Below are 9,188 nucleotides of genomic sequence, written 5' to 3'. Positions count from 1 at the left end.
TATGCATTTTCTTTCATACACATTCCAAATGATAAAAGGAAAAAATGATTGCCTAATGTATTGTTCGTGTGCTCGTTGTAGTTAGTTTTGCAAACGAACTCGTTCCAAATGCCCCCCATCCAAAAAAACACACAACTCAATTCAAACGGAAGACGTTCCCTTTTCTCCACCGCCGCTTGTTTTCAGCACGCCCCGGGCATTTTGCAGGTCTCGGACTGCAATCTCTGTGTGCTACGTGTCCGGTCTATGTACAAATATCGACTTTTTGCACGCCCTCCGTTGCCACGTCTTTCTTCTTGTTTATGCAAGTGACGTTAGCGGCCTCGTTCACGCGGCTGCAAGGCGACAGTCAACATGATTAAACAGCGGGCCCTTTTAATGGTATGGCAGCCCGCACACGTTGTGAACCTGCCAGTGTTTTCGTTGCAGCTGGAATTGTGCAGCCGCGGAAGCCATTGGCGAGGGAGTCAGGCTCGCTCCGCCCGTAGCTCAATCCTCCCGGGTACTTCTAAGTCCCAGAGAGCCCTTCAGAGGCTGAACCTTGACTGGGCGGTTTCCGCGCTTTTTACAAGCTTCTGCCTTTAATTTAAGGAGAATGTGGTAAAAAAACCAACTACCAGGAGTGGGGTTCGAACCCACGCGGACATGCGTCCATTGGATCTTAAGTCCAACGCCTTAACCACTCGGCCATCCTGGTACGGGTAAAAGCCCTGCTTGCAGCCACTCCTATATAGAACAAAGTACTAGATGGTCTCTTCCGCATTGTTCGGCTTCAGCCGGGAGACGGGTGGCCCCCTGATTGAGCCGGACGTACGTGTAAAATATAATATCAAGCAGCTCCCTGCAGCTTTCTTTTTAGCTCTCTCTCTTCGCCAGTCTTTAACCATTCTTTATTCGGAGCGCGTGAGGGCGCAGAAAGCAAAACATCTAGTGGAACCCGGATTGCAACAACAGAAAAGGAGGACGCAAGCGGGCGATGTTCAGTGCGCGTGCTATTAAAACCTACCGGGCGCGTTGAATATAACTGCTTGTCTTTAGATGCCGCTGTCTTCTCTGCCCCAGTATGAGAACCGAATCGTACTACTGCTGTAAGAGCCATTTCTAAAGCTGAGCCGGAGGGGAAGGTTGTTTGTTCCGATTCTGCATTTCAAATGAATATAGGGTTGCCAACCCTCCAAGACTGACCTGGCATTTAAAATAACCCTGGAGCTTTTAATGAATGTATATTGTAAAAAGTACTGGAAGAAAATATGGGGGCAGGGAGACTCTCCAGAAATAGCTTCATTTGGAATAGACAACTCCAAGTGAAGTACTCCCATTGACGCCTGATTAATCTCCAGCCATAATTAGCGGAACACTTGAAACTGTCCTTTCAATGAAGGGACAGTTTCAAGTCTCAACACTTATTATTGTTATTATTATTTGCAAAAATATGAGTATTGAAAATACAGTACGGGCTAGCATCCAAAGCATTGCACAGGTATTATTTTGAACTTCAAGAGTCAAACCCAGAGGGCCTCAGAATAAGGAAGGCCATGTGAGAGAACTGGGGACATTTTCCACTTTGCAGGCGAAACCCCTGTGAGTGGCTTGGCTCTGTGATCTCAGGGGACTGAATGGTGTTAGACTACATTTGACTAAAACCTGGATACAGTCCTCAGATAAATTGTACTATTTGTTATTATTTTTGTTAGCATATTACAATAAGCTTTGTAAACAAGCAATGCAACCAACATATTCCCTAATTTAAACCCAGCACACCCACCCAACTCCAATAACATTTTTGGTTCAGTAATTCTGAGAGGAAAAAAGGGAACGAGAGAAGGGAGAAAGACTCAAAAAGATAAATGAATGAAAAAATATAAACAGACTAGTCATTGATTATCAATATAAGGAAAGATGGGCATGGAGAACTAATCATGTGTTACATTAACAAACCTAGAAAGCCTTTCCGGATGCGTTCAGATTTGTCATGTCTCTAGAAGTAAATCTCCTCATTGGCTGCCAAAGCTACCAGGTCCATATGCCAGTTTTTGACGCTTGGATCTATTGCTGTAAGACCAGTCGCTTGGCCATTAAGAGTGCTAAAGAAATCCATGCTTTTTGACCAGAATTTAGGTCAGACACCTGACATGAAAGTCCCAATATAATGCGTAAAGGAGTAGGCGTAAATGCAGGGCTTTAAACAATTTGTATTACTTATAATTTGATTCCAGAACATTGCTGTTACTGGACATTTCCATAGCAGGAGATACGTATTTGCCACAATTTCACTTCTCCAATGAGTCATCATTCGAGATTCCTACAGATAATAGCTGACATCTTAATGAACGCAGGCTTCGAGGAACTGTCGGTCTGCAGGGGCATGCTGGGAGCCCTGGCACAACTCTCCCATTCCCTCTGCACATGTTGTGCAAGAGCCATTAGGGCTCCATGCACTCCCCATTCTCCAGAAGGGTCCTGCAAGACTGGAAACACCTTTTGCTGAGAGTCAGCAGCTGTTTCTGTTCTTGCAGGGAGTGCTTGGAGCTTGAATGGCTCTTGCACAACAGGACGGGTGTGCAGGGGCGATAGGGGAGAAGCATGAGGTCTGCTGGCCCGCCGCCTCAGTCCCTTGAAGTGTGCATCCTTGGTTAGGATGTCAAGCTAGTGATTTTGCAGGTAACCAGTAGCTGTACATAACCGTTGTTGTTGTTGCTGTTGTTGTTAAGGCATAGCTCAGGAATGGATCTCAAAAGCTTCTGCGATACTAGCCCACTGTGTTTGAGATATTTGTGATAGAGTTTTAAAAGTAAATAAAATCTCATTATGTCAGTTAAAAAATATTGGAAATGACCATTTCATTGCCCATTAACCAGCCTGAATGCGATTACTACAGATTGATTCAAGTTGTGTATTTAAGCATTATCTAATCTGCACTCAGTATTGTATTATGCCCCAGGGGTCAGGCTCAGAGCCAGCCTGAAGTCTTGGGGGGAGAATTGCAAATGTGGGGGGGAGGTTATATGGCAGGGGTGTCGCTATAATTGAGCGAATGGGGTCAAAGAACCCACCCACCCCAGCTCCCGAGGGCCCCTCAGCTCCACCCCCCCTATTTTCTTCATTATCTCCCTCATTCCAAGGGACCGCTGGAAAGAGGGGCACACACAGGTCCCCTCTCCCCTAGCTATGCCCCTGTTATGCACCTACACTTTAACAAGGTCAGTCAAATGAAGCTTAAGGGACATGGGGCTCACTGTACCCTGTCATTCATTCTCTATGTGCTAAAAAAAGAGAGATTTCTTATGTATTAGCTTTTTCCATTTTTGAGCAAAATAAAAGTAAAGTGATGTGGTGTGAGGCATTTCTTTGCAGAACTGTGGTTTTGTTAAGGAAATGAAGAACCGTTTAGAAATGACCTAAAGTGCCACAATAATTAAGAGACATATAGCTCACAAACTAATGGAAGACACAAACAATCTAGTTTCCTACAGTAAATAGTCTTAAACAAAAAACGTAAAGTTGCTAGCATGTTAATTTTATCATAATCTGTTTGCTCTAACAATAATGATATAGTGATATTAAGTCAATCCCAATGCTTTTAAGAGTTCCAGAGTGTACTGTTATTATGTCAGTTGTAAAGTTACTCCATAGTCAAGCAGTATGAGAGAGAGAGAATGTTATTCTGAGAGTGATGTCCCTGAATGGGAGTGTTAATGGCTGAGAGGTCAGCAGAAATCTCCTCCAGGTATGAAAAGCCACCAGCATTTGAAAGGTGACTCATCCTGCCAGCCCTCATCCAAGGGTGTGTGTGTTAAGGACCACAAGGAGCAGCTTGGGACACATGATAATGTGTTTGTTTTGTGAGATGGAGACCGAGACAGACTTGAGTTTGGAGAGGGATAGGAGCTGCAGCAGCTTGGGGTGCAGGGATTCTCACTGGGAATCTGAAGTGTTCTGCTGCTGCTGACCTGTAGGAGTGTGCATGTTGCTCAGTGCCAGATGCTTAGGCACAAGCTAAGTCAGCTACAGCTTAGGAGCCTACATTATGAGGGGCCAAAATAATGACTAAATTTTAAAATTTACATAAAGTTTTCATTTAAAGGTATTTCTAATGCAAATAGGCATATAGAAAGATAATTGGATCCAAAGACCAGTGGCTGATATCCAGAGTCTCTAAATCAGGGTGTTGCAAGCTGTATCCAGCATAGAGAGGCTGCTTGGAGCTCAACCAGAGTGTTGCTGAAGCAGAGCATGTGCACAGGGAAGAAGGAAGTGATTTTTCCCCCTACTGTCCCTTAAGTGTTCTTTGCTTTCAAAAATACATCCCTGAGGGTGGTGAAGACTTCAGGGACATCTTTTTTTTAAGGCAAAGAGCACTTAGCGGGAAATGGGAGGCTAACGAAAATCACTCTCTCCCCACATCCCACTCACAATCTACTGCTCGGCAACACTGCACTGGTTGAGCTCCAAGCAGCCTGTCTGTACTGGACCCAGCTCTTCTACATCTCAATTTGGCTGCTCTGAAAATCAGCCAGTGAGCAGAAGGAGAAAGTGACCCAGGGTTCTTCCAGACAACACGTAAGCATTTAATGAGGCTTCTGTTGCCCTTTCCTACACAAATTCACAGTACTGGCCTTAGAAAGCCATGACAGGGTGCAGGGCCTGGGACAAACAGTGTAGGGCCCCCTTCCAGTTAATCTCAATGGGGTTAGAAGAGTGGGGCCCAGGGTAGTCACCCTGCTTGCCCTGTCATAAGGACAGCCCTGCAAATTCACACTCTCTCCATATACACAGCAGCATAAATTTTAGCAGCATCACCTGCTGGCCAGTTCTTGCTTTCTGTGAGGAACCACCATTCACTAGAAAAGTAGTACTGTAGTCAGTTCTTCAAGGAAAGGAAGTACCGGCCAACAGGTAGAGCTGCTAAAAACATGACAGGACTGTGCTGTGCATATGAGCAGAGTATGAATTCATGCTGGAAAGGACAATGCAATCCTCTTGCAGTGTGTGGCTGTCGAGTAAACTCATGCTTGGAACAGCGCTTCTTAATGTCTCCTGGAAGAACCTTTAGTGTTGTTCTTTCTACAAGCGCTAATGGAAGACTCCTTCCACCGAAGGGGTGTAATGTTTTGTGAACCAGGAAACAAAGTGAATTGGGAAAATATAAGCTGCAGCACATAAACTCTAATGGTCCATCTAAAAGTTTTGAAAAAAGCTTGTGCAAAGTCTTGCATAAGAACTTACACACACACACACGGCCTCCTCTGGATTTGGGATCACTTTGTGTGACAGCAACCATTATTTTGTGAACAGAAGAGACTAATGAGCAGAAGGCCACCTTTGGATTCAAGCCAAATCGCAAATATTTAGCTTGGGAAGCTTTATATTTTTAAATATATATTTGCATGCAGTCTTTGCATTCTACAGAACTGTTAGTCAGAGCTGTCCACTGAGAAAGCAGAATGAATATCAGTGTCCAAACTTTTTCCTACCACTAGTGAAGCAGGCACAGAACACACTGTTTTAACTTATTTTAGGACTGCTGTTAATTTGTCTCTCCCAGTCGCAAATAACAGGTATAATAACTTCTTAATAAATCTGAGGTGCTGCTAACTGTGTACAGTTCTGGTCACTGCACCTAAAGAAAAAGATGTTAAAGCTTTAAATGATACAGAAATGTGGTGAACCACAAGCGGTTGGAGCATCTTTCCTTTTAGGAAAAGGAAAGGCTAAAGAGTATGGGACCTTTAAGTTGGAAAGCAGAGTAAGAAAACAACACCAAGACTGGGGAGGGCCTGGTTGTGGGACCCTGCCCCGAAGAAGGGGCAATCTAACCAGCAGCACAAGAGAGGAGGCGGCAGCAGCAACCACTGGCAAGGGCGCTGTGCTGTGCTGAATAAGGCCCACTGCTCTCTTCTGCCTGCCAAGTGGAAGGCAGCAGCTGCCACTCACCCGAAAAGGTGCCTCTTGGCCCAGCCAGCAGAGCTGCCTGGAATCAACCCATCATGGTGGGTTCGCCTTCAAACCCTGGCAGAGGTGGTTGTTCCCCAACAAGTTGGGTTCCCAGATGTGTTGTTGCACAGTGGCTCCCGTCGTCCTCAGCCACCATGTCCCATTTGGTGAACAAACAGGAGCAAGGAGAGAAAGACCGAGCAAGCCATGGGGGCTGAAGGCTGGGAGCCCCCTTGGCTTGCCCATCCACTCTCTGTGCCTCTTGGTCACAGGCTGGCCATGGTGGCTGGGGATGATGGGAGTTGTGGTCCAACAACACATGGGGGGGGCACATCTTTCAACTCCTGCTTGAAGGTTAGCCAGAGCAACAACACACTGATTCCTGGGCAGCGCTGCAGCTGGCCTCTCTCTTTGGGGAGCAGGGTGTGGATCGTGGGCCCATTTCCCTCCACAGCTCACTCGTACTGTGCTTGGATCTGGGCAGCCCTTCCAAAGACAGCCGGAGCCTCCAAACAGCACCCTCTGCTCCAAAGGAGGAGAACAAACCTGGGTCACATTTTCCCATCATGGCAGGCACCCCCAGGAAGCAGGGGAATGCAGGTCAACAAGTCCGTTGGACGTGACTGGATCCTGCTCCCTTTCCCACACTCACATCATGGACACAAACACACACATACACAACACCAGAGGAAGAACAACAGGCTTCTTGTGGGAGATGCAGGATGATCCCACTGGGCACAGATATCATCTCCTTAGCAGCACCAAAGAAAGATGGCAGAAGTTTATTGAGCACCATTCATGTCATTTCTCATACTGTTGTGTCCGCCCCCGCTGCCACACACCATTCCAGGCACTCCATGGTGCAACTATGTACTGATTTTGAGTTACATTTATATACTGCTTTCCATTCATTTACCCCAAGGTGGACTACCAGGTTAAAACCAAGAGCAATAAAACCATGAAACCACACTAAAAGTACCAGCAGTACAAACCATAAAAGACACACACAGAGAGAAGCCAGAGGGGGTTGCTCCTGCTGCCACCCTTCAGGGGGTCACGGCCTGTACAGACAGCAGGGACTCCACAAGTGGCTTCTTAAGGGCTACAAGAGAAGCCAGGGAACAGAGTTGGTCTAGAGAGGGGAACTGGTCTTGTGGCAGCAAACATAACTTGTCCCCTTAGCTAAGCAGGGTCCACCTTGGTTGCATATGAATGGGAGACTTGATGTGTGAGCACTATAAGATATTCCCCTCAGGGGATGGAGCCGCTCTGGGAGGAGCAGAAGTTTCCAAGTTCCCTCCCTGGCAGCATCTCCAAGATAGGGCCAAGAGAGAGTCAGTCCTTGCCAGTCTGGGTAGACAATACTGAGCTAGATGGACCTATGGTCTGACTCAGTATATGGCAGCTTCCTGTGTTCCTAACACAGTTTTATAAAATAATTAAAATGTTTTTTAAAAATTGAGATAATGTCACATCATGCGTATACTGAGGTGCTATTTGCCCTGTGAGGGGAAACAATCGTGGTTAAAGTGCTGGTCTAGGACTGGGGAGACTAGAGTTCAAATCCCCATTCAGCCATGATACTTGCTGGGTGACTCTGGGCCAGTCACTTCTCTCTCAGCCTAACCTTCTTCACAGGGTTGTTGTGAGTTGAAACTTAAGCATGTAGTACACAGCTCTGGGCTCCTTGGAGGAAGAGCAGGATATAAAAAATGTAAATAATAATAATAAATAATAACTTAGGATTGGGATTTTAGTTAGGAAAATGGGTGTGAGAGAGAGAGAGAGAGAGAGGAGGTTAAAAAGCCCTCCTCCAACTCCAACCTAATTCAAGTAATTCAGGTGCCCCTTGCAGTTGCCATTAACTTAAAAACAATAAAAAGGAGTAAGGAGATCCTGATCACAGATCTCTTATGTCACATTTAATAATGCCGATATTGGTTGATTGGGGTTTGCTTACTTAACTGATTTAAGCTGCTTTTATGTGTGGTGGGTGCTTATTGTACATTATAGTTTTCATTGTGAACTGCCTTGAACTAGGTAGTAAAAAAAATACACTAAAATAGTTAACATTTGTAAAAATTCTAATAGCTAATGCTTTTCTTGTAAAAGTATTACAATTATTGTAATTTAAATAGTGCCATCTGTATGCATGGTGCTTTACATAAATTCAGTTAATATATTTTAGGACTTATCTTTCTCTCAGTAGCAACCTAGATGAAACCAAAATAAATTTGAGGGGCTCAAAGCTTCAAATGATCGGATACTAAACTTGAGCTTTCAGTTTCTAAACAAATTTTGTTTCCAAACACTCAAGACTATTACGCACTGTGACAATTAACATGCAACCTCTTATTTATTTAGAAAGCAAGATACCATAACTAACTTTAACTTCTTCCACATCCTGTGTGGACATTACAGTGTACTTTCATTCTGAGTGTAAGCTGTTCCTTTTTAAAATTTTCTGAAGTAACAATGACAAGGCAGTCAGGAAATGATAAAAACCTAACTGTTTCCAACAGTCACTTTAAATATTAAGGGTTGGTTAATGCTGCGTAACTCTGGAATATCATATAAGGAAATTTGCAGGAGTTTTGTTTCTTAGTTGAGGTTTAGTAAAGAAACAGATGAAAATGCACCTATCAATTTGTGTATCTCACCAAGCTGCTTTGGCTGGTGTGAAGATGCATCCAGTTAGATGCACCCTGCTAACTTGGCAAAGAGGCACCTTTTACCGTGGTGATTCTCTTTATTTAGCAGGGGGAGAGTAACTGGCCCTGTCCACCCCCAGCACAGTACCCCTCCAGTGACTGTTGCTGGTGTCTATCTTACATTTCTTTTAGATTGTGAGCCCTTTGGGGACAGGGATCCATCTTATTTATTTATTATTTCTCTATGTAAACCGCCCTGAGCCATTTTTGGAAGGGCGGTATAGAAATCAAATATTATTATTATTATTATTATTATTTCCAGCTAAATTAACTTGGTAGATGGATTTTGCTCATGCCAAGGATCTGACTGCCATATTTATGTACTTATTTGATGTATATACCGCCCTTCCAAAAAATGGCTCAGGGCGGTTTACATCAATATTCAGAATAAAATTAACAGTTACTTGGATGATTAAAGTGGGGTGGAGAGACATTGAAATGTGTTATATTTGCATGAGTAATCTCAAACAATAAAGGAAGTAAAGCATCTTTCTCAGTGCACCTGCTCTCTGCTAGTGGCAAATTATGAACTGGATTTCATTG

General features: G+C 44.3%; 1 non-coding gene across 1 annotated transcript; it reads right to left on the bottom strand.

Moving 5' to 3' along the window:
• Positions 1-614: 614 nt before the first annotated feature.
• TRNAL-UAA (transfer RNA leucine (anticodon UAA)) lies at positions 615-697 on the bottom strand. The gene has a single exon. It is a non-coding gene; the product is annotated as a tRNA-Leu (tRNA).
• Between the last annotated feature and the right edge of the window lie 8,491 nt (positions 698-9,188).

The sequence above is a fragment of the Hemicordylus capensis genome, chromosome 1 (assembly GCF_027244095.1).
Source record: "Hemicordylus capensis ecotype Gifberg chromosome 1, rHemCap1.1.pri, whole genome shotgun sequence".
NCBI classification, from domain to species: Eukaryota; Metazoa; Chordata; class Lepidosauria; order Squamata; family Cordylidae; genus Hemicordylus; species Hemicordylus capensis.
The sequence above is the reverse complement of the archived record's forward strand: the minus strand, read 5'-3'. Positions and strand labels throughout refer to the sequence as shown.